At 37.3% G+C, this 25926-nt stretch overlaps 1 long non-coding RNA gene across 3 annotated transcripts in view; it reads right to left on the bottom strand.

The window, feature by feature from the left end:
• The window catches only part of LOC137633623 (uncharacterized), a 187838-nt gene that overhangs the window by 143213 nt on the left and 18699 nt on the right, over positions 1-25926 (bottom strand). The window contains exons 3-6 of one of the 3 annotated variants that reach the window (XR_011042311.1): positions 25718-25890; positions 23561-23693; positions 22999-23174; positions 18348-18822 (exon numbers count right to left, since the gene is read on the bottom strand). This is a non-coding gene — a long non-coding RNA (uncharacterized lncRNA). Of the gene's footprint in view, positions 1-18347; positions 18823-22998; positions 23175-23560; positions 23694-25717; positions 25891-25926 lie in introns of those variants that run through there. The other 2 variants (XR_011042313.1, XR_011042312.1) reach the window with 2 other exon arrangements.

Genomic DNA, 25926 nt, shown 5'->3' with positions numbered 1-25926 from the left:
ACAGACAATTTCACCAACCCACAACCGAATTAGTAATCACCAGAACAATGGAGAAATGATTTATCAACAATTTGAAACTGAACAAATACTATATTTATGGAAGTGAAAATAAATAACATATTCACAGAAAACAAAGTAAACAGCATAATTTTGGAATGGCCAACATGCCTTATCCACTGCACAAACACAAAAATGTTTTTTCAAGGCACAAACACCAATCACCTAAGCTGACAAAAAAGGTTAAAGCAGACTTTATTCTCTGGTATACACAAATACCAAGAATCGAAGAACCTGACTGCAAGTAATGTAGCAGTTAACATCACAGTCAACCTTATTAGTAGGACTGAATAGAAGGTCTTCTTCATCATTTACAAGGAAGACAAAGGTTTAACCTGTATGGAGGCAAACAGAAAGCTAAAGATCAAATGGATTGAGAAAGAACTGGACAATCACACCTACCCAGTCTTCTTAGGTGTCACCCTTGACAGAACGCTCTCCTTTTAAGAGCACACAAACAATAGCAAACATAAAGTAGCAACTAGGAACAGCCGCCTCAGCAAATTCGCCAACACCAGCTACAGAAGAACAAACCCTGAGACTCTGAGACAAAAAGCCCTGCCACTCTGTTACTCTACTGTGGAGTACTGAGCATAAGTGTGGGCCAAGATCACGCCATGCGCATAAGGTAGACCCAGAGCTAAGTAAATCCTGTCGGATTATTACTGGCACCGTAAAATCAACCCCTTTACGACCTTTACATAAAACAGCCAGTATCCTACCACCCGACAAGAAATGCTAGCAAAAACTGAAAAGAATAAACAAATTAATGACCCCAGGCATCCAGTGTCCAATCACCACGAAGAAGGTGACGACTGAAATCCCAACAAAGCTTTGCAACAGTGGATGGACAAGAAACAAAACAATCAGCTGCTCACAGGCTAGAGAAGTGGCGGGAAGCGACCAACGGCCATCCAATGAGGTGTTGCCCAGCCTAAACAAAGGCCTGTCCAGCAAAACAACCCTCACCAGGAAGGACTGGGTAACCCTGAAAAGAGCAAGGGCGAAAGTGGGCAAAGTTGGAGATAACTAACACAAATGGGGATTAGCCACCAACCCTGAATTCCCATTTAGGACAACACTACAAACAGTATAACACATTGTACGAGGGTACCCAGTGGACCCTTACTGCTCAGGTCAAGACCTCAGAGAGGCAAAGGACAACATCCTTCTGTGGGTTCGACATTGGAGCTATAAGATAAGTTGTCTTGTAAGACAAACGCATAGCATGGCAGAGACTCTTACAATATTGACCAAGTGATACAGAAGCATAAAATATCCATTTCTAGACCATCACTGAAAACACACAAGGATTTCAATCTGATGTACTGTAAGCAGCTATGAATTAACTCTGCAAAACTAGGATATAATAAATCCATCGAAAAACCCGCAAGTGAAGGGGAGGAAACCAGCAAAATATCCTCTAAGGTGACCTGACACTTTCCCAATGCAGTAAAAGCACCAAAGACTGCATCCTGAGAGGACATACCAAGGTCAAAGCCTCTAATACATTTGTCAAAACCCATGACTGAAAAGGAGCAAAATAGAACATATTTCTATAAGAAAATCTTGTGTTTATTTCTTTCTGACTCCATACAAAGACAAGATTAACCTCAAGATTCAATGATGACCAAAGATAGTCTTGATCTAATAGTGGAAACCAGTTTGGTCCAAGAAAATGAAAAACTGGGTAATGTTTCACTTTGATTCAACACAAGTGGAAAACACCTATGATATGCACAGAAAGCAAAACAAGTTTCTGGACCTTATCAGAAATAGAGAGATACTCTTAGGACAGTAGACGTGGTATCTTCCTTAGACTTGACAATAATCAATTCCCTTATTGCATGAAGGCACCAGACATCAAGAGACACAACTGACTCACAAATAACCCAAGATGGAAGTGACATCGGATGGAAGAGAGTTAAGCTTTGACTTCTGCTTAGAAAGAAAAAGGGGCAAATGATGAAAGCTGGAAAAATGACGCACGAAAAAGCATCCCTTCGCTGGAACTCGGCATCAATTTCGTCCCTGATTGATGGTAGAACAGCCAGTGAATTTAGCCTTCTAGGAGCGTTGTAAATGTTGTAGAGGCTGCGCAGTTAGTGCGATAGGTGGTGTAGCCAGTAATTTTACCAATCATGAAGAACCCTCGCAACCTCTAGTCGACTTTAAGTACAGTAACTCTTCGTACGGGTGTCAGTGCAAAGAACTTGTGTTCCACACAAGAGTGGGGCAATGTTAACCGCACCGACACATGGAAGGAAAGAAATCTCCCAACAACTTGAGGGTTTATACAAGTACAGAAATACAAGAGATGAATATAGAAAAGTAAAAATGTCTAAACATACTTTTTAATCAACATTCCATTTTCCTAATGGAAACATATAGTAAATTCCTTAGCTCTGCAAGAAAGAAGTTTAGTGGGGAACTTGTAAAAGCCAGAAGATAATACAAAATTCCTGAACAAGAAATAACAGTAGAAATACTGTACAAGTATTAGTATAATTATTATCATCATTATTGTTATCAATAGCTGAGCTACAACCCTAATTGGAAAAGAAGGACGCTATAAGCCCAATGGCTCCAACAGGGAAAAATAGCCCAGTGAAGAAAGGGAATCCAAAGATACTACGGAGATGAATTTCTAATTACTGTCTAGAAAAATTACTCTCCAATCTCAGTTTTGATTTGCAAGACTGACCAAAACTAAGAACAGGAATCAGCAAAGAACTTCTACAAAATGGATGAGACGCCAAGTTTTTTTATCCAACGCTTCTTTGTCTCTTCTCATCAAGTTCGAATCATCACTATCTATTTCCCCATTGATTCAGAAGTCAGATAGACCAGTGTTTTGTCTTGATATTAACTCAAATGAACTATATTCTTCTGACTTATTATTATTACTTTTATTATCACCAGTTAAGCTACAACCCTAGTTGGAAAAGCAGGATACTATAAGCCCTAATAAGGGGTCCAACAGGGAAAATAGCCAGAGAGGAAAGGAAATAAGGAAATAAAATAGTGTGCCCGAGTGTACTCTCAAGCAAGAGAACTCTAACCCAAGACAGTGGATGGCCGTGGTACAGAAGCTCTGGCACTACAATGGTTTGATTTTGAAGTGTCCTTCTCCTAGAAGAGCTGCTTACCATAGCTAAAGAGTCTCTTCTACCACTTACCAAGTGGAAAGTAGCCGCTAAACAATTACAGTGCAGTAGTTAACCCTTTGAGTGAATAAGAATTTTTCAGTGTATTGTAAGCAAAGGAAAATGAGCTGAAACGGCAAAGGGATCCAATGTAGTACTATCTGACCAGTCAAAGGACCCAATAATTCTCTAGAAGTCATTGTTTCTATCTCCTCTAAATTAGGTGTCTTATTCCTCCTATTTTACCGCATTCTATTCTAATTAGTTTCAAAGATAATTCCTGTGCAAGTCCTACATGAGTGCAGTGTAGCAATATGATGACATATCTTGATAAACTATTTTATAATCATAATATGATAGACATCTGTCATGCCAGCTCACTCTTTGGGGGCTTATAACTTGCATGATAAACTGACATAATGTAAACTGACTGACAGTGACCAAATAAAAAGAATCCTTATTATGAACTTATCAATCTCTTATCTACCTCAATCTGATAAGAAAACTGAGTTCTTTTCTAACTCCTCTTCTTAAAAAAATTTTGAGTTTTAAGAACATAAAATTATTGTTTGATAATTATTTTCTATAGATTTCTGTTCTATATCAGCCTCTTGTGTTCTAAATGTTCATGGCTTGAGAACAAAAGAAACAGCTTGAACATTATTAGCATAATGTACGGATTCCAAAGTACATCACGTTTTATCCTTTGGCAGAACGACGGAACAATTCTATTTCCCAAAGCACCAGACTCTGTTATACAATCTTAGTAAACTTGGCAACATAAAACTCTTCATTGATGACTACCAATTAAAAAAGAAATATTGAAGAATATATTCTCTCCACATTACACGTAGATTTACAAGAACGTAAAAAATCTACGACCAAAGCAGACTACTTATAAATCAAAACTTCCTAGGAACATATTCAAGAAGAAACACAACCTGGCTTTAGAAAAGCCCTCACACTACACATTAGCAACATATAAAACCATTCCTCATCTATAGAAAGACTCCAATACACGACATAGACATCGTCATATTGAGCCTCCACGCTTCTTCCCAAGACTATAACTTCTGCTTCGCTTAATCGAACAAAAACCAACGAGTCTACTCAGAATCAGAACGACCATTCACATCACCATTCGATGCAGATTAGCAGTGAATCAAAATACAAAATACACGTACAGATAACTTCACATTACAAAAGGTTGTTGCATCAACTCAAGATGAACTGATGCAACAGAGATGCTTGTTCACTTTCCCTCACTCGATCGCCCACAGAGGAACAACGCGCGCGATGTATCGGACATGTATAGGGTGATGCCGGTCTTCTCTCTCGGAAGTTTTCAAAAACCTAAATGTAATGAAGAATGTGCAAAACTCTTCCGTGCCCTTCGTGGGACAAGTCGCAATCGTAAATTAAAAATGTCTGAGAATTAACAAATTTAAATTCACATTCTTTGCGGTTTTTCGTTGCTTCAGATGCAATGGTATAATTTAATCGAATTAGTTAACTATTTTGTTTTCACCTGAAAGTGATTCTACATTCCAAAATTCTTACGTTTAATTAGGCGTACACTAAGTGTTTATATTCAAATTTAATAAACAGATATTTCTCATAAAAAGTAGACAAATATTCATATGTAATCAATCTATTTAATTATAAATACACACCCAATTGCCTGACAAATAAAGTCACATTTGAAACACATTATTATTCTGGTAAATCTCTTAATAGCAGAATATATAAAGTTTATCCAAGTATTTCAATACTAAAAGCAATGTGGAAAACCCACAGCCAATTCTTTTGCTTTCAGAAGACTATGTTCATAAAATCTGGACTTAGAATCTACTTTACACATCACTACAGGAATTAGAATATACGGCAAAACTGAAATCATCTCTAGACGATATCTGATAAGGAAGACACCTTCTGTCCCATGATAAAGGACACAAATACTGTACTTGCGTTTTTATCATACTTTCCACGTATCGTATTTCTTCAGACCATTATTATGTAACTTTGGAATTAATGACTGTTTTTTCATTAAAAGGAATACTAATTAGCATTGTTATAGATGGTCTTTGATCGATGAAAGTCTACAAAATATAAATAAACTTATTTAGCAAATCATAATTTCATAAAAACAACGTTGCATTGTTATTAGTGGAATTTGAAACTCTGACAGTCAGTCAAATTATAATTATGACTCGAGATTTTCCTCAAATCCTTTTTAAGTTTTAGATCACCTTTATTTCAGTGACATTCAAAAAGACACCCTTTAGAATTATATATCTACGTAAGCTTTACATAAAGGATAGAAACTTCAACAGCTTAATCTCAAGCTATAACTTAACTTTCTTACCTAAATCGAGACAACCAATTTCAGTTAATATTAACCAAATGGAAGACGATATAGCGAATACATTCTCCCAATAACAAAAACAGTTATTAGATAATCAATTCTCCGATTCATAGATAAAAGACACATACCACAATAGCAACGGGAGTAACTCCGGCACAGTCTGACGACTGCAAGGCCTCTGGCAAGCAGGGAGGGACGTCTTTAGCATTGCCTTGCGCGTTCCGTGAGATCAGCCCCTTGAGGTGCGGCCACTGGCCTTTATTTCTTTCCAAATCATCTACATCTACATCTGGAAGAGAACTCAGACTTTAGACTCGATACAATGGCAATGTCAGTTACAAAATGGTATTTCGTTTGGCATAAGACTGGAATCACGTTAGGCGTGATTAAGACATTTGACTCAATTTCAAATCTTATTTAGTTTTATGATTATGCTTTAATAATGGGCCTAGAAATATTATAATTAATAATATTACAATCTAATTAATTCATTTAAAATTGTTTTATCTTGCTTTTGTTCTATAAGAATTAACTACTATTGTAAACATATTTTCAGAACTTGGAATAAAAATGCAACATTATACATCTACCTTCACACTCATTAACTAGCAAATCATTACTAATACATTTACATACAAAAAAAACCCTAGACGTTTCTAGTCCACTGCAGGACAAAGGCCTCAGACATGTCCTTAGTCATGTCTGGGGTTTGGCCATCTCCATCGTTGATATGTCCATAAGAAATAATTCTCAGTCTTAGAATGTTGAAACCCAGTCTTATACCAAAAGAAATTACAGATTTTAAACATAACAAACTGACTTCAACATAAAAGTTCTCTTTAACAATAATCAAATTAAGTCACAAAAACATTTTGATACAAAACTCGCACTGCAGCAATGAGCAAAATCCTATACAGTACAGCCTTATAAACATCGTAATATTCACAATAATAAAATAGTTTTAAAATACAAATTCTTAGAAAATTATTTGTATTTTTCCTAGCTATATAAACCAGAATTATTTATAAGTGTTTAATCAGTTGTTGCTTTTCCAAGAACAGAATTTCAGGGACTTGCGAGGTGGATGAGGCAGGAAATATAAACGACTCAGGTTGGTACAGTTAAGAAAAATACAAATGATCTTTTGAACTCTGTCGTTTGTTCCTTTGCAAATACAGACCCTCGTCCTATATAGGGGAATCTTCCTTAGGGGAGAGGATGTCCTAGTGCTATGTAAGGCATCTGTCCGACCCTTTAACCACAGATAAAAAAAAATTATCATGAAAAAAGAGCCAAGGTCATGATGTCAGGCCTCATATATAATTAAGAGATTAGTCCACCATCAAACACTGTTATTATTATCATTATTTGCTTGCTAAGCTACAACCCTAGTTGGAAAAGCAAGATGCTATAAGCCCAAGGGCTCCAACAAGGAAGATAGCCCAGTGAAGAAAGGAAATAAGGAAACAAATAGAACAGTGTGTCTGAGTGTACCCTCAAGCAAGAGAACAAGAGTGAGTATCCTGTTATAAACAATTTTTATGTAGATTTCTCATATGTATAAAAACATACTCAGTGTGTTCTCCCCTGCATAAGTGGTTTTCTATACTTATACTCCAAAGGGAGGACAGGTCAGTAGATTGAAAATCCAATCCATTTTTCTTTCACTCCGCTGAAGACGTGACCATACGTAAGTCACTCTGTTGAACTATGAGCTTCTAAATTCATTGTTATCAGCCACCACTGGACCCAATGAGAATGTATCTAGTGATCTGTGGGTGCAGTCCTTCAGGTAGTGTGCGGTGAAGTTACCTCTTCCAAAAATTAGCACAAAACACCTGAAATAACGAGTGATTCCTGCAGAATGTTTAGAGTCAAAGCAACATCACGGACATCAAGGTCTTTGGAGGGGCTCTAGCCGACACTTCTCCCAATGGAAAAACTCAGAGCACTTCTCGTTAGTAAAGAGAGTGTTTCTAGATATGCTCTCTAGGATTTGACTTGTTATTACAAACAAGTTGGGTAAAAACAGGCTTCAAGGAGAAGTCCCTGGAAGATCAGCCGTCCAGGAGAAGTCCTCGGAAGGAACAGGCATTCAGGAGAAGTCCTCAGAAGGAACAGGCATCCAGGAGAAGTCCTCAGAAGGAACAGGCATCCAGGAGAAGTCCTCAGAAGGAACAGCCGTCCAGGAGAAGTCCTTAAAAGGAATTGGCGTCCAGGAGAAGTCCTCGGAAGGGTTCCAGAAGAAGTCCTCGGATGAAAAAGGCAAACTGCCCGTACCATACAGGGTAACAAATTGCCCCGTCACCAGATAGTTCCTTAAACGCGGAAATCGGGAGGGAGATCAAATTGGCATCATTAATAGCAAAATTTTCTGGTCTTAACCATCATTTCTTAAAGGATGTAGGTCGACCTCCAAGGAGGAGCTGCAAGGAGAACCTTCAAGGCCAGGTCCAGCTCTCATATATACTTTGAAGCCTTTGTATTCATCATATCTGAGAGAGAAAAACACAAATGCAAGCATAAAGATTTGAATAGCAGTTTGAGCAGACAAGTGTGTTAAGCACGAAGAACAGGATTAAACTGTGGCAATACCTACTTCCGCTTGAAGTGGGTGAGATATTGGCACGCAAACAATATTGCCAGAATCCCAATAATTCCTTAAAACTCTGGTCATAGAAAAGCAAAAACGGAGTAAACAAGGGTTTGTATTCTTGTAATAATAATCAAGTGATCACAACATAAGCTAATGCTACCTAGTCAAAAATAAATTGCCTGAAAAACATTTTATCATAAACTTATTAAAAATCTATACTTTTGTAAATCCTCTACACTGCTAAATAAATAAAACAAATGAAAAATCGACATTCAGATAAGTAGTAATCTAACAATATAATATCAAATAGAAAAACTACTGCATTACAGATTCCCTTTTTGGTCTAAAGCTGAAGTTCATAAAAATGTTTTTCTGATCTCAGCAAAAACATCTTGATTCAAAAGTAAATAGAACATAAAACATCATCCCACTTAATCTATCACTTCAATGTCCTCACCTCCTGAAGGGTGACTAAATATATCATGCGAAAGAGACCAAGTATCGCAGGCTATTGCTCGAGCAATTAAGATGTCACAAAACTAACTTAAGGTCACTTGATATTTAGAAAAATTCAAACAGATCTATAATTATTAAATTTCAGAGACTAATCAGGCAAATATATTAAATTCAAGACTAAAAGACTACTCTATTTGATATCAGTACCGCTTTGGAAAAATTAATGAAGTTTGAATTTCTGTCTCTCATTAAACAATGAAGTTTTTAAACCTATCGAATAACATTTCTGAAGCTTTATCTTTTTCACCGGCACTTTGACCTGTGGTTTTCTCAGCCTAATCTCACGAAACGGACACAGAAACAGTCTTGGCTTTAGTGTGAACAAACACCTTTTCATACTACAAGAAGAAGAATGTCCTCTCTTGATCTACGAGGTCAAACTTAGGCTCACAGCTATGAAAATCCTGACCAAAATTTGACTTCAAAACAGAATTCAAAAGATTTTGCTCATTTGCTGTAATGGGATTAATAAAGAATATTTATATATACAAAATCCTACGATGATTATTAACAGACAGAACACATTTCTAACACTTGAAGTTATCTCGATTAAAATTGGTTAATATTGATACTTCAAAACTTCTCTCTCGTACAATACTCGACTATCCATCTGGTTCAACTATTCCCTAACATGAGGCTAGCTAACAACTATCCTTCTCTCATATGGTATTTGACTATCCAACTATCCATTCCCACAACTCAAGACTGACTACTGAATAGCCTAAACATTTGACTAGCCATTCTGGTTATGCTATCTTATAACAATTATATCCTGCCTTGAATAATGACTTCCATCATAGACTCATCTTCTTAAGAACATAAAATGAATAACTTTGTTTGATATCGTTTGCTATAATGATAATGATACCCCCAACTCTACATTGTTCTCTGAAATGTCTCAGCAAAATCCCTGGAAGAGAAACTCTACATTTAACCTCAGAAAACTTTTATATTATTTTGGTTAAAAATTTAATCTGTGATTTTATGAAATTGTTAAATAAGTGCAGTATTTTACACTTTCTCATTTGATTTATTCTAGAATAATCTTCGTAAAATGGACTTGGAGAAAGAATATATAAAGGAATTCTCATTGGCAGAAATGGTAGGAGGTGGTTGGTCGTCCCTATCTAATTCTTCACGTCTCCCACCTCCTCTGGCGATCTACAAAGCCTACGTTACATTGTGGGGGAGTCTACCCCTGCCGTCAGACTTACAAGTCCCGGCAAAGCAGCACATAAGGAAAGACCTATACGTTGAAAAACACGTCTTTAATGCGTACCAACACTTGCAAGGCACTACTTATGCCTCGACACACACACACACACACACACACTCTCTCTCTCTCTTTCTCTTGACATAGAAATTCCCCAGATCTGTATTTGCTGCTTATTTTCAATTAAGAAATGCTGTGAATAATCTAGGCAAGAAAGGGTCTCCCTGTCTAAGTCCTTTCTCAATTGGAATTTTCTCACTATCGTCATGTGGTTTCAGGATTGGTAAACATTCAAATGTGAGTTTAAAATAGAATCTCTGCTTTGTTAAAATGAGTTCTGTCTGCTAATAATAAATCTAAACATGAAATACAAAATATAGGACATTAAATGTACAGAAAATGCCAGCGAGCTTTTTAGAACGGTCAAGAGAAGTTGGCTATAATGGATAACAAACTCTTAATGTACCCATTATAATATTCACCATTAACTTGACTATGAAAAAAAACCATTAACAATGGAATTCTGCCAATACAGGCAGAGTATTCTCTAGAGAACCCTGATGTCAATATGTATAATCGTGTGTGTAATATGAGCAATGTTTTCATACAAAATGTTTGAAATTCACTCAAAGTTGAAACGTGGAGTCCGAGTATAAACAAAAATGACGATGAATGTTGCTTTTCCCAAGAAGTAATGAGAAATGAACATTTGCTTTCTAGAAATGACAAAATGGATGGAATGAAGTGAAACTATTCCTAAGCGGCTGATCTTTAAAAGATGAAATGGACCCAAACCTTCTTCTAATTCAACAATAAATTGACTTTTCAATAAACTTCAGCATCTTATCGATGGTAAATATTTCACATTTCCAATATACACTACAGTATTTTACACAAAATAATTACCTTATCCTTTATAATATATAAAATATCTAAGCTTCCTTGGACTTCATATATACTCAAGTATTTTACACAAAATAAAACCTTATCCCTTATATATCATACATACATATACCAAAGGCACTTCCCCCAATTTTGGGGGGTAGCCGACAACAACAAGAAACAAAACAAAAAAGGGGACTTCTACTCTCTACGTTCCTCCAGCCTAACCAGGAACTCAGCCGAGTTCAGCTGGTACTGCTAGGGTGCCACAGCCCAACCTCCCACATTTCCACCACAGATGAAGCTTCATACTGCTGAGTCCCCTACTGCTGCTACCTCCGCGGTCATCTAAGGCACCGGAGGAAGCAGCAGGGCCTACCGGAACTGCGTCACAATCGCTCGCCATTCATTCCTATTTCTAGCACGCTCTCTTGCCTCTCTCACATCTATCCTCCTATCACCCAGAGCTTTCTTCACACCATCCATCCACCCAAACCTTGGCCTTCCTCTTGTACTTCTCCCATCAACTCTTGCATTCATCACCTTCTTTAGCAGACAGCCATTTTCCATTCTCTCAACATGGCCAAACCACCTCAACACATTCATATCCACTCTAGCCGCTAACTCATTTCTTACACCCGTTCTCACCCTCACCACTTCGTTCCTAACCCTATCTACTCGAGATACACCAGCCATACTCCTCAGACACTTCATCTCAAACACATTCAATTTCTGTCTCTCCATCACTTTCATTCCCCACAACTCCGATCCATACATCACAGTTGGTACAATCACTTTCTCATATAGAACTCTCTTTACATTCATGCTCAACCCTCTATTTTTTACTACTCCCTTAACTGCCCCCAACACTTTGCAACCTTCATTCACTCTCTGACGTACATCTGCTTCCACTCCACCATTTGCTGCAACAACAGACCCCAAGTACTTAAACTGATCCACCTCCTCAAGTAACTCTCCATTCAACATGACATTCAACCTTGCACCACCTTCCCTTCTCGTACATCTCATAACCTTACTCTTACCCACATTAACTCTCAACTTCCTTCTCTCACACACCCTTCCAAATTCTGTCACTAGTCGGTCAAGCTTCTCTTCTGTGTCTGCTACCAGTACAGTATCATCCGCAAACAACAACTGATTTACCTCCCATTCATGATCATTCTCGCCTACCAGTTTTAATCCTCGTCCAAGCACTCGAGCATTCACCTCTCTCACCACTCCATCAACATACAAGTTAAACAACCACGGCGACATCACACATCCCTGTCTCAGCCCCACTCTCACCGGAAACCAATCGCTCACTTCATTTCCTATTCTAACACATGCTTTACTACCTTTGTAGAAACTTTTCACTGCTTGCAACAACCTTCCACCAACTCCATATAACCTTATCACATTCCACATTGCTTCCCTATCAACTCTATCATATGCTTTCTCCAGATCCATAAACGCAACATACACCTCCTTACCTTTTGCTAAATATTTCTCGCATATCTGCCTAACTGTAAAAATCTGATTCATACAACCCCTACCTCTTCTAAAACCACCCTGTACTTCCAAGATTGCATTCTCTGTTTTATCCTTAATCCTATTAATCAGTACTCTACCATACACTTTTCCAACTACACTCAACAAACTAATACCTCTTGAATTACAACACTCATGCACATCTCCCTTACCCTTATATAGTGGTACAATACATGCACAGACCCAATCTACTGGTACCATTGACAACACAAAACACACATTAAACAATCTCACCAACCATTCAAGTACAGTCACACCCCCTTCCTTCAACATCCATAAAAATCCATAAGCTCACTGGCATTTCTGTACCTTTATAAAAATGATTTTTCAACAAACAATATTCATAAAATGCAAATATGAAACATGAACCAAATAAATCCTACAAAAGCCTTTCACACATTACACTGATTATCTCAATAAGATCAACAAGATAATATTCTACTGTACGTGAATTGTACGTGTAAATATTCCCATGATCACAAGAACAATCTTAACTGTACAATTAGCTTATACAGTATCTTACATTATTCAATGCTCTCCTTAGGATCTTAAATAGACCTGTTTTTATTCTAATAAAAAAAACCCTTATTTCACTCAAATGAAATGAGGAAAATGTCGTGGAACTCTTATACTCATTTGATTTCAAACTCATTCAAAAATCAACTGACACTCCTTAGAAGTTATCGTTATTTGGAAGGACGAGACTGCTGCTCCGGACAAAAGATCATTTTATGACTATTATTACTAGCTAAGCCATAACCCCATCTGGAAAATCAAGATGCTCGATGCCCCTGGGTTCTAATAGGGAAACTAACCCAGTGAGGAAAGGAAATAAGGACACAGATAGAATACTGTGCCCGAGTAGGAAGCCGCACAATTTGCCGTAAACAAATTTGCCGCAAGACAATTTGCCGTACGGATATTTTTCCGCAAAGCCGGAAATTGCAGTTTTCTGTCATTGCTAAAATGAGAAATGAAAGACCGAAAGGTCTTTATTATTTAGCTTTATTTTAAACCGTTATGATTCCATACACAATTGAAAGCACCAGATGTAATAAGCTTATAGATTACTCTAAGGAAACATGAGGGAAAGATTTATCAGATTGTTGATACGAACTGTAAGGCCAGAGTGCATACAGTACTGAAATAGAGGAGCACTAAGTAGAGTGCAGACCTCCGCTGCGGCTGCTTATTTCTCGACCTTGACCTTTGACCTTAACATGTATTAATTGGTGTGGATTTTCATACACTCAAATATGAACCAAGTTTGAAGTCTCTGTAATAATGATGTTCAAACTTATGGCTGTTTACGTGAATTGGACATTGTGCTTGACCGTGACCTTGACCTTCCAAAATTCAATAATTTCCAGCTTTTTACATAAGTTAATCCCTGCAAGTTTCATTACTCTACGATTAAAATTGAGGCCAGGAAGCTGTTAATAAACACAAACATGGGGTAAAACATAACCTCCTTCCAACTTTGTTGGCGGAGGTAATAATGAAATGATATCTATTTGTAAAATATGAATTAGAAAATATGATAGAAAATACACTTGAATCAGATAGCTTCAAGATCATCGATTGGTGCTGCATGTGGATGATTTGAAACTGACAATCTCTCACGCCATCAACTTCAAGCTTACCAAGAAACATTAGAAGGAGACGAAAGGAAGAAATTACCCCTCCTATTCCTAGATCAAGAATTGGTCATGTAAGTCTCAAGGAATTTACGCTTCCATAAAAGGGTAAATTTCTACGATAGTGGGGTGGAGGATGATAATAGAACGTTGATTGGGCATGCAATGAAATACTTGTTTAGCCTAAAATCTTCTATCAGTTATGTATTCTACATGTCAACATAAGACATGTATGCTCCCCCAAATTTACGGTCTCTTCCCGAATAAGACGATAAGAATCTTACAATAAGTTTTTTAAACAACTTTAGATTTACTCAAGCCCCTAAAACCTGAAAATCTAATGACTGATTTTAAACCAGATAGTTTTCTTAGTTTATCTGAGCTTTTTCAATTCGCAAATGTAACAGGCCGTTTTTTTTTTTTAACTACGCCAAACGAAGTTGGAAGGAATTTGTGTTCTGTGTGTTATTTTGTGAATGGTTTCCTGGCCACAATTTTAATCATAGAGTAATGAAACTAGTAAGGGGTAACTGTTATGTAAAAAGCTGGAAATTATTAAGTTTTAGAAGGTCAGGTTTATGGTCGAGCAAAAGGCTGAGAAATGAGGTGCCGCGGGGGAGGTCTGCGTTCTACTGATTGCCCCTCTAGTTATTTCTGTAACAATGCTTGCAGAAAGGTGACAGATACTGGGTTTAAGGTTTGATATCAAAACGATTGTAGTTTCGATACGAAAGTGGAGTTCCTTATGCCACTCGCATTCATTTTGCCTCAAGACGTCAATGACCTTCGATGTCAGGATGCCAGAGAAACATCAAATCATTCATTCCTTCATTTCCTCAAGACACCAATGATACATCTATAGAACTTGGAGCGAAGCCCTTGGTTCCCGAAAGAGGGTGAACTATGCCTGGCGAGGACAAAACCAGAGGATACCCGGTGAAGGTCCGAAACAGTTCTGACGTAATCGATTGTTAGAACTGGGTATAGGAGCAAAAGAGAGGCAGGGGACCTCGTCCATGTAAAGATCCGCCCACTTTTCCTATTAGTCTTTGGAAAGTGTATGAAAGGACTTTAATTAACAGGGAGTTGGAGGTTTTCCATAATGGGCTGCAAATATCTGTTACCCATCGAAAGAGATCAATGTCTTGAGAAATAAAGATTATAACTCTAAAAAATGTCTGACTTAAAGTGTGAGACCTTCATTATTTCTAATCTTTCTGTTCTACATTTCTTTTCTTATATATATTCATAAGTAAACAAATGATTGAAAATCAAAGTAAATAAATATAACAATATGCTCTACAAATGAAATAAGATAAAAAAATATGCCAAATATATATATATATATATATATATATATATATATATATATATATATATATATATATATATATATATATGCCTTCTCTTACGCTTTATTATTATTATTATTATTACTATCCAAGCTACAACCCTAGTTGGAAAAGCAAGATGCTATAAGCCCAGGGGCTCCAACAGGGAAAAATAGCCCAGTGAGGAAAGGAAATAAGGAAATAAATAAATGAAGAGAACAAATTAACAATAAATCATTCTAAAATAAGAAACAACGTCAAAACAGACATGTCATATAATAAACTATCAACAACATCAAAAACAAATATGTCATAAATAAACTATAAAAAGACTATGTCCGCCTGGTCAACAAAAAAGCATTTGCTCCAACTTTGAACTTTTGAAGTTCTACTGATTCAACCACTCGATTAGGAAGATCATTCCACAACTTGGTCACAGCTGGAATAAAACTTCTAGAGTACTGCGTAGTATTGAGCCTCGTGATGGAGAAGGCCTGGCTATTAGAATTAACTGCCTGCCTAGTATTACGAACAGGATAGAATTGTCCAGGGAGATCTGAATGTAAAGGATGGTCAGAGTTGTGAAAAATCTTATGCAACATACATAATGAACTAATTGAACGCCGGTGCCAGAGATTAATATCTAGATCAGGAATAAGAAATTTAATAGACCGTAAGTTTCTGTCCAACAAATTAAGATGAGAATCAGCAGCTGAAGACCAGACAGGAGAACAATACTCAAAACAAGGTAGAATGAAAGAATTAAAACACTTCTTCAGAATAGATTGATCACCGAAAATCTTGAAAGACTTTCTCAATAAGCCTATTTTTTGTGAAATTGAAGAAGACACAGACCTTATATGTTTCTCAAAAGTAAATTTACTGTCGAGAATAACATCTAAAATTTTGAAAGAGTCATACATATTTAAAGAAACATTATCAATACTGAGATCCAGATGTTGAGGAACCACCGTCCTTCACCTACTTACAATCATAATTTGAGTTTTGTTAGGATTCAACTTCATACCCCATAATTTGCACCATGCACTAATTCTAGCTAAATCTCTATTAAGGGATTCACCAACCCTAGATCTACATTCAGGGGATGGAATTGATGCAAAGAGAGTAGCATCATCTGCATATGCAACAAGCTTGTTTTCTAGGCCAAACTACATGTTATGTGTATATAGTAAAAAAAGTAATGGGCCAAGAACACTACCCTGTGGAACACCGGATATCACATTCCTATAATCACTATGGTACCCATCAACAACAACTCTTTGAGATCTATTACTTAAAAAATCAATAATAATGCTAAGAAACGACCCACCCACTCCCAACTGTTTCAGTTTGAAAACAAGGGCCTCATGATTAACACGGTCAAAGGCAGCACTAAAATCAAGGCCAATCATACAAACTTCCCGACCACAATCAAGGGATTTCTGTACAGCATTGGAGATTGTAAGAAGGGCATCACATGCTCCAAGGCCTTTAGGAAAACCAAATTGCAAACTAGGGAGTAGATGATTACCTTCAGCAAACCTATTAAGACGTTTTGCCAGAAGACGTTCAAAAACTTTAGATAATATGGGAGTTATGGAAATTGGGCGGTAATCAGTGGGACTTGAGCTACCACAAACACATTTACATAGAGGAGTAACATTACCAATTCTCCAACTAGTGCTAAAAGCTCCTCTTCTTGCTAACTTGCGCAAAATAACAGATAACTTTGGAGCTAAGAAATCTGCTGTCTTTATAAAAAACAAAGGAAAAATACCATTTGGGTCTACACCTCCATAAGCATCAAGGTCCATCAACAGAGCTTTAATCTCACAAGATCGAAAAGCTAAACTAGTTAGTTTAGCCTCAGGAAAACAGGAATGAGGAAGTTCAAGTTTTTCATTACTCTGTTTACTGTCAAAAACATCAGCCAAAAGGGTTGCCTTTTCCTTTGGACAGTGAGTGACTGAGCCATCTGGTTTAAGTAAAGGAGGAACTGTTGCATCTACACCAAAGAGTGCAGATTTAAGGGTAGACCACCATTTATGTTCCTGAGTTGTACCAGAAAGTGTTTCTTTTATGGTTAAATTGTACTCCTTTTCAGTTGAGGCATAAACTCTCTGAGCAAAAGCTCGAAGCTGAGTATAGTTGTTCCAGGTCAAATCTGATCTGTTACCCTTCCAAAGTTGATAGGCCTCCTGCTTCTCAAAAAAAGCACGTCTACAATCATCATTGAACCACGGTTTGTCCTTCACTCGGTACCTTAGCACACGAGAAGGGATACGCCTATCAATTATGTTGACTATATTCTCATTCAAAGGGACAACAGGATCTGCACTATTATATAATTGTGACCAATTCAAGCACAAAAGATCATGTAAAATCCCATTCCAGTCTGCTTGGAATTTCATATAAATTTTACAAGAATATGATATATCAGGGACAGGCTGCTCAGTCTTCACTAATAATGAAATCAAGGCATGATCAGATGTCCCAATTGGAGAACCAACCTTACCAGTTATAACGCCAGGGGAGTCAGTGTATACGAGGTCCAAGCAATTACCAGACCTGTGAGTAACATAATGTCTGCGTCAAAACATCCATACAGCAAATTGACTTGCGGCAAATTTTCCTAGATCCGCCTGAGTGTGCCCTCAATCATAAGTACTCTAACCCATATCAGTGGGAGACCATGGTACAGACGCTATGGCACTACCCAAGACTAGAGAACAATGGTTTGATTTTGGAATGTCCTAGAAGACCTGCTTACCATAGCTAAAAGAGTCTCTTCTATCTAAACCAAGAGGAAAGTGGCCACTGAATAACTGCAGTACAGTAGTTAACCCTTTGAGTGAAGAAGAACTGTTTGGTAATCTCAGTGTTGTCAGGTGTATGGGGACAGAGGAGAATCTGTAAAGAATAGGCCAAGCTGTTTGGTGTATACATAAGCAAAGGGAAAATGAGCCATAACTAAATGGTTAAGACATTACAAGAAAAAGACTTGAAGAGACTTGTGGAAGACATTTTTGAAATCCTGTAAAAATCCTTAAGTAGGACTTGAAACATAAAATCCTACTGAAAGATAATGAAGGAACAGTTGAGGATAATAGATTTGGATCCTGGGAAAGCAAGGAGCTGATAATGAATAAATGTATGTCCATATCATTCAGTATGAAGAATGATTCAAGCAATACACACACACACTCATTTACTGAGCTGCAAACGTACAGCTTTCCATGTATGAACCTGTGAATTCTTCAACTATTGAAAATCATTGGTGTACAAGCATACAGTACTTTCAAACAATCTTGCACCACGCACACACACACACACATATCTATATACCAAAATACTTTAACTATCAAAGTAAAAAACGGCGACTTTCGTAATAGACGAGAGAGGTCTTGTAGCTACGTGGATTCTTGATGTACTCTAGGTGTAATTATCTATGGCTTCTTCATGTCATTATCTAAACCAGAAGATTCTTCAGTGATCTTAGCAAGTCTTCTTCTATGTACTGATGCCGATCACCTGGAAAAGAAAAACATTTTAGTCACGTTTTTTAAAATATTTCAAGACAACACAGATAATAAAAGCAAAATACATTACTAGAATATTATTTTTAATGATATCTTAATCATTCTTTTAGTCTTCCAGCATAATTCTGAACTTTTCAAAGAATCTTGATAAAGTCATCCACTTTTCTAAAGTTTTGCTTTCGATTTTCGTTTTTATTCACCACCAGCAGATGGAGACACTTGGACAATACTATCACTTAAATGTGTGGCCTGTTTTTGGAACATAACTAATTATTTAGACAAAATCTATACTTATACAAGTGTAACAGAGTACGTATGCATTTTAACCCTTTTACCCCCAAAAGGACGTACTGGAGCGTTTCACAAAACTCATCCCTTTACCCCCATGGACGTACCGGTACGTCCTTGCAAAAAAATGCTATAAAAATTATCTTTTGCATATTTTTGATAATTTTTTTGAGAAACTTCAGGCATTTTCCAAGAGAATGAGACCAACCTGACCTCTCTATGATGAAAATTAAGGCTGTTAGAGCAATTTAAAAAAATATACTGCAAAATGTGCTTGAAAAAAATATACTGCAAAATGTGCTTTAAAAAGATAACCCTTGGGGGTTAAGGGTTGGAAATTTCCAAATAGGGTTAATATTAAGGTTTACTTGTAGGTATTCAAGTGTCAATTTATGTTTTTGTAGCCTACATAATAACCAAAGTTCTGTTTTACAAACTTTGGAGTAAATAAAGTCGACGGTCCAACGGTCTACATTGCGAATAGTAACGAACAGAAAAACATTTTGTTTTTTTAGATAGTTAGAAAAATGTAAGTCCTTTCTAAGTCTAAATATAATAAAAACAGTGAAATCAACCTTCTGGATATACTGTACGCATTAACTTCTCCAATTAGCAGACATTTCTTTGTATCATGAATAGAATAACCACAATTCAGATTGAATTCAAATGATTTGAAAGAAACAAAGACCAAAACAAGAGAAATATCTTGGTAATAAATTAGTTTTTCATATAAATGCATTTTCTTGACATGTATGTAGTCACTGCTAGGTAGGAATAAGTCTATTGCTCTGTGGTAGGGGTGTAACAATACAGGTGAACGCCAGACTGGGGTTCGAGTCCTGCTCAAACTCCATAGTTTCTTTGGTCGCTGCAACCTCACCATTCTTGTGAACTAAGGATGTGGGTTTTGGGGGAGCCATTAGGTCTATCTGCTAAGTCCTCAGCAGCCATTGCTTGGCCCTCCTTGGTCTTAGCTTGGATGGAGAGGGGTCCTGGGCACTGATCATATGCTTATATGGTCTCTCTAGGGCATTGTCCCGTTTGATAGGGCAATGTCACTGTCCCTTGCCTCTGCCATTCATGAGCGGCCCTTAAGCACATTCTCCTACACTGTACTTGAATGACCTGCCATTCCATAGTGTTCACTGTATTTTAGGTCAGTGAAGGAATTCTTTTATAGTGGGCGAAGGTTTATGGCATGTCTTTTGTAATTTCTCCATTGCTGATTCTGTTCTGGGAATCACTTATTTCAATATCAAAATCATTACAGAATGTTCTTGCAGCCTACATAATAACCAAAGTCCTCAATGCTCTGTTTTACATATTTTGGAGTGAATAAAGTCAACGGATCAATGGTCTAGTTTGCAAATTGTGACGAGCAGGAAAACCTTTTGTTTTATTTTTATAGTTGAAATCTAATAAGTGAGCTATTTCTAAGTCTAGGAATATTAAAACAATTAATGAACTTTCTGTATATAAGCATTAACTTCTCCAATCAGAAGACCATACTACAAAGTACACTTCATTTCTTTGTATCATGAATACAACGCCCACAATTTAGATTGAATTCTAATGATTTGAAAGATATGCAGACTATATTAAGAATAACATTTTGGTAATAAATCTGGTTCGTATTATTATTATCATTATTACTAAGCTACAACCCTAGTTGGAAAAGCAAGATGCTATAAGCCCAAGGGCTCCAAGAAGGAAAAATACCCCAGTGAGGAAAGGAAACAAGGAAATAAATAAACTACATGAGAGGTAATAAACAATAAAAATAAAATATTTCAAGAACAGTAACATTAGATTAAATCATATATATATATATATATATATATATATATATATATATATATATATATATATATATAAACAAACTATAAAAACTTCTAGAAGAGCTGCTTACCATAGCTTAAAAAGTCTCTTCTACCCTTACCAAGAGAAAAGTAGCCACTGCAGTAGTTAACCCCTTGAGTGAAGAAGAATTGTTTGGTAATCTCAGTGTTGTCAGGTGCATGAGGACAGAGGAGAATGTGGAAAGAATAGGCTGTGACAAAAGAGAGGGATCCAATGTAGTACTGTCTGGCCAGTCAAAAGACCCAGTAACTCTCTAGCAGTAGTATCTCATAAAGGAAATCATATCAATTTTGTCTTGATCGATTTTAGAATTTGGTAAATACTTGGTCCTCACATGTCAATTTGCAAATCATATCTCTACAGGAAGGAAAAAAAGCTGCCAAGGGAGACTGAGACTCAATTTCAAACTTGCAGAAAATTTCTTAATGAACAGGCTGACATGAGTCTGTCTTAGTAGAGTAGATATATATTTAGACATCTAGTTTACTTACTTCCTTATTTGCTTTCCTAGCAGGGCTATTTTCCCCGTTGGAGCCCCAGGGCTTATAGCATCTTGCTTTTCCAACTAGGGTTGTAGCTACGCTAGTAATAATAACAATATTTGACAGTGAATACCACATCCTTATTTGATCTAAACCTGCCACTCCTGGTCAAGCCTTTTTTCTATAGTTTCCTTGGTCCTTAGACTTGATACTTGTTAATTCCAAATGTATCCAACATCATCGTCTCCTCCTACACCTATTGACGAAAAGGGCCTCGGTTAGATTTCACCAGTCGTCTCTATCTTGAGCTTTTAAATCACTACTTCTCTATTCATCACCTCCTTCACACTTCATATTCCTAAGCCATGTAGGCCTGGGTCTTCAAACTCTTCGAGTGCCTTATGGAGCCCAGTTACAAGTTTGGTGAACTAATCTTGAGAATCAAATTTATGAAATTATGGCAATCGGGGAAGGGACACATAGATAATGGCTCTTGTATCCCTCTCTCAATACAGGTTTCATCAAACCTCAAGGATGTCAACTGATATCTCAATGTCAGAATGTCCATGACTTGTGGGAGAGTCATTCTCCTCAAATGCTAAATCTCTGTTCCTCTTTAATTGAAAATCTGGTCCTCAAGGGGCTGTCATGGTGTCACTAAATACCTCTAAAACCATTCTTGTATTCCTTCCCCAGTCAATTGTTCAAACATAGTTGATGTCTCTTCTACAAAAATCTGTACAAACTGGAATTCCTTTTCTTGTAATATATATAATTATTATTTAGATATTCATTGGAAGTTAACCCGTTCAGCCATCTCTATTATGTCATTTTCAAAAACTGAATTTCCACATCACCCATAGACCCTGCTTTGTCTTAGACACCGTCGTCTGTGTTCGTATTCTATGGAGGTGTTGAGATGATACACCCAAACCATTACTGGATGTCTTCTGTCGCATATAGCCCTGTGTATTAACTTTCCTTTCAGAAATAGATGTCTTACACATCAATTTTAAGACATAAATAAAAAAATTCTTAACCTTCTTCATCAACTGTATAAGAATCTAAATAGTCTCAAGTTGATCTGTTTACCTTTACATTTGTGTTTTTTTAATCATGATTTACAAACAAAAAAGTCACAAGAAGGACTAGATTAATACAGCAGGTTTACACAAAAACATATCGCACATTTTTGGCTTATCCAGAAAATAACTTCTTTTGTATTTCCCATTTATCTAGAATGAGAAAAAGCAAATTGATTAAAACAGCCAAAGCCAAAAGTGAGCATTGAGCTGACCCACATGTGAGTGGGTCTTCCCCGCCACCAGTTATAAAGGAATATAATTTGTATTTATGTTTAAACATAGAAGAAGATGGACAGGAAAATGAAGGGTAGGAATTGGGACTGAAGATAAAGCAGACAGTTAAAAAGTGACAAAAAGAGAATCTGTCAAAACCATTTCGCAATGCTTACAGTGTACCCTACAAAGTACACAGATGACACTAAGCAGCTACGAAGAGCAAGGATCGTCACTCACCTTCTCCTTAACATTTTCGAAGCGAGAAAGTAGGCGAGAACATGGAGAGATAGATCAAGAAGGCGTCATCTTGGGGTGTCTCGGTCTATCTTTATCCTCCTGGACGGCTGTATCTCAAGTCCAAACGCATACGGTTCCACCGAAAACATAACGGTGACGGCGCAGTTGTCAAACACCTGCGGGAGACGAAGGTCGATTACTTCGAGAAACAAGCGATTAAAAAGATTCTTATTCTGTAAAAATTTTATTTTTACAATAATTTACTTACATAAATGTAAACACAGTTTTATTTGTCTTAGATTATAATAATAATTATATTATGGCTATAAATATAAAAAACATATCTTGTAAAATCTATTCCTCATTCATAAGAGTTGGGTGTTGGGGCCAGGAAAGCCTTTTAGTACCAAGGTCCCACTGGGAGAAAATATTGTAAGTAGAGTGATAGTTAAGATGGAAGAAAGGCAGCAAGAACGGGGTCAGGTAGAAGGCTAAAGAGAGAGAGAGAGAGAGAGAGAGAGAGAGAGAGAGAGAGAGAGAGAGAGAGAGAGAGATGACTTACCATTGCAACATTCAAAAAGGAACATGTCCGCAGTGTTGATGAGGAAACAGGTCTTGTCCCCGCCACCATCACTGACCATGACGCATTTAAGTCTACATTGACCTTTCGTCTTGCGACACCTAATGTTGACTACCTGGAAGACAAGAGGGAAAATGAACGAGTGTTGCCATATCAGGATCTGGAAGAGTCTAAGGTTAATCTTAAAGTTATGACCTGAAATACAATGAGTACGTTTTGCTATTAGAAAATCCTGGTATACCTGTTTTGCTTCAATACCTTTCCTGTTGTACACTGAAATTGAGCTAAAAGGTTTTATACACACTTTTAAATGTAAAATATGATTTATTAATATACTTATTTTTCGTACAGTATTTAAGAATTCTATTATACTCTTTAATATTCTATCATTTCTCAGTAAAATTCTAAATTTATATACAGTACTCTTTAATATGTGTTTAGGAATAACTAGTGAAAATATCCCATAAAATTTAACAAATCAAACAAGGTTTTTGCCAGTTTGCAACTGACATGCAAGACCTCTTGGAGATGAAAGCATCGAAAGGAAAGCAAAAGAACTTGCTCTAACAAAGCAGACAGTTAGAACACGTATAGAGGAAATCTCTCTCCTGATGTATTTCGGCAACTGAAAGACCTCGTCCATCTTTCAGTTTCTTGTCTTAAGCTTTGGACGAATCGCTGAAGTATGTGTTGTAGTCCAGTTATGCATTTTCTTAAGAATTGATGATAATCATATTGTCTTTGATGGAAATGTGGATCGATTCTCGTAAGAACACAGAACACAGCCCTGTATTTGTAAGCACGAGACGTAATGCTCTATGCTCGTAAGAACACAGAACACAGCCCGGTACTCGTAAGCACGTGAGGCAATGCTCTGCTTTCAATTACAAAAAATGACGATAGATCCTAGGAAGGACAGGAAGACAAGGGGGAAGGATCCGTGACTACCATCTCTCTACTTGGTGCACCCCAGTACCAGAAGAGACAACCAGGAGACTGGTCCTGCTCTCGATGAGACGTATCATACGAAGATTACCTCTCCCTTCATAGCAGGAGGATGTGTAACCTTACCCTCAAACACTTGGGGTGTTGGGTTCAGAAGGACCGCTCACCTAGAACCAGTGCAAGAGCGGAAACAGACCCAGAATGTACCAGTTAGCGGCAATGACCATCCATTGTTCCTTCCCGAAGAAGAGCGATCGTTAAATTCCATGGAACTGTACCGAAAGGTCTTCCTAGGCGACATTCCTCTTCCCGAAAAGGAAATGTCCATCAAAGAAAAAGGAGGAGGAGGAGAGAGAGAGAGGTTGGTAGAGGAAGACAGAGAGAGAGAGAACTCTAGTTCTCCTTGCCAATGGATCATGCTTCCTCTTGCAGGAGTAAATTGCAACAGCTTCCTTCCCAAAACACAAAACATCTACGCTGGAGTTTTGTCGCAGGGGAGCACAGGGACTGCTTTACACAGGGGTCACACCCAGTGACACTCTGGCGGTGTCAAGCACACCAGCCAGACGATAACTTCAAAACAGGCAGGTAGGAACGATTGAACATTCAGGCAAAAACAAGTAAGTCCCTCACGAAGGAGCACTACCACAGAGCAAGAGTTGAGTTACGGTTCAAGAACTTGACTGTCTTCCTGATAGGAAGAACGTGAATGAACTCCTCATTAGGGGAACTGTAAGTCACGCCCTTAGCAAAGGTACGCAACAGATTGAGAACCAAAGGTTTGTATCTTCAAAGGAATTAAAGTCTCTTCACCAAATGCTTACCTTTGGGTGTGTTTCCACTCTCACAGAGAGAGGGGTAATGCATAGCAAAAAGAGAAAACCCAATACTTATCATAAAAGAAAGTAAGGAAAGGTCCAACAGTAGGAAGATGAGAGCAGAGACAGTACATACGTACATACTGGTTGCTGTCGAAGAAATGAGTGACGTGATACTTATTAATGACTCAGAGGCCATTTCAGCCAAGCTGAAGACATTCTCTTCATTAAATGATGAATAGTTTATATCAGCATAGGAACAGAGACACTGTTACTAACTATGGCTATTCCTAGCAGGAACTCCATACCATCTATACTTCATGAATTCTTAATATAAAAAATCTACCCTTCATATAACATTTACTTTTGAATTTACCTTTTATTGGATTAGATGTGGATCAAGTTCACACTGCTCCCACAGAGGAAAATCCTTGCGGCCAAGATGAACGGATAATCAACCATCATATCCAACCCTCTCCTCATCCTCAAAACGAATGGACAGTGACGATATGGTACCCCTGTACAGATCAGGGTCATGACCCTTGTCTTCTGAAAGAGAAATGTTATTTTTATTAGTAAAATAAA

This window comes from Palaemon carinicauda, chromosome 43 (genome assembly GCF_036898095.1).
Source record: "Palaemon carinicauda isolate YSFRI2023 chromosome 43, ASM3689809v2, whole genome shotgun sequence".
Taxonomy (NCBI): Eukaryota; Metazoa; Arthropoda; class Malacostraca; order Decapoda; family Palaemonidae; genus Palaemon; species Palaemon carinicauda.
This window is presented reverse-complemented; position numbering and strand designations above follow the sequence as displayed.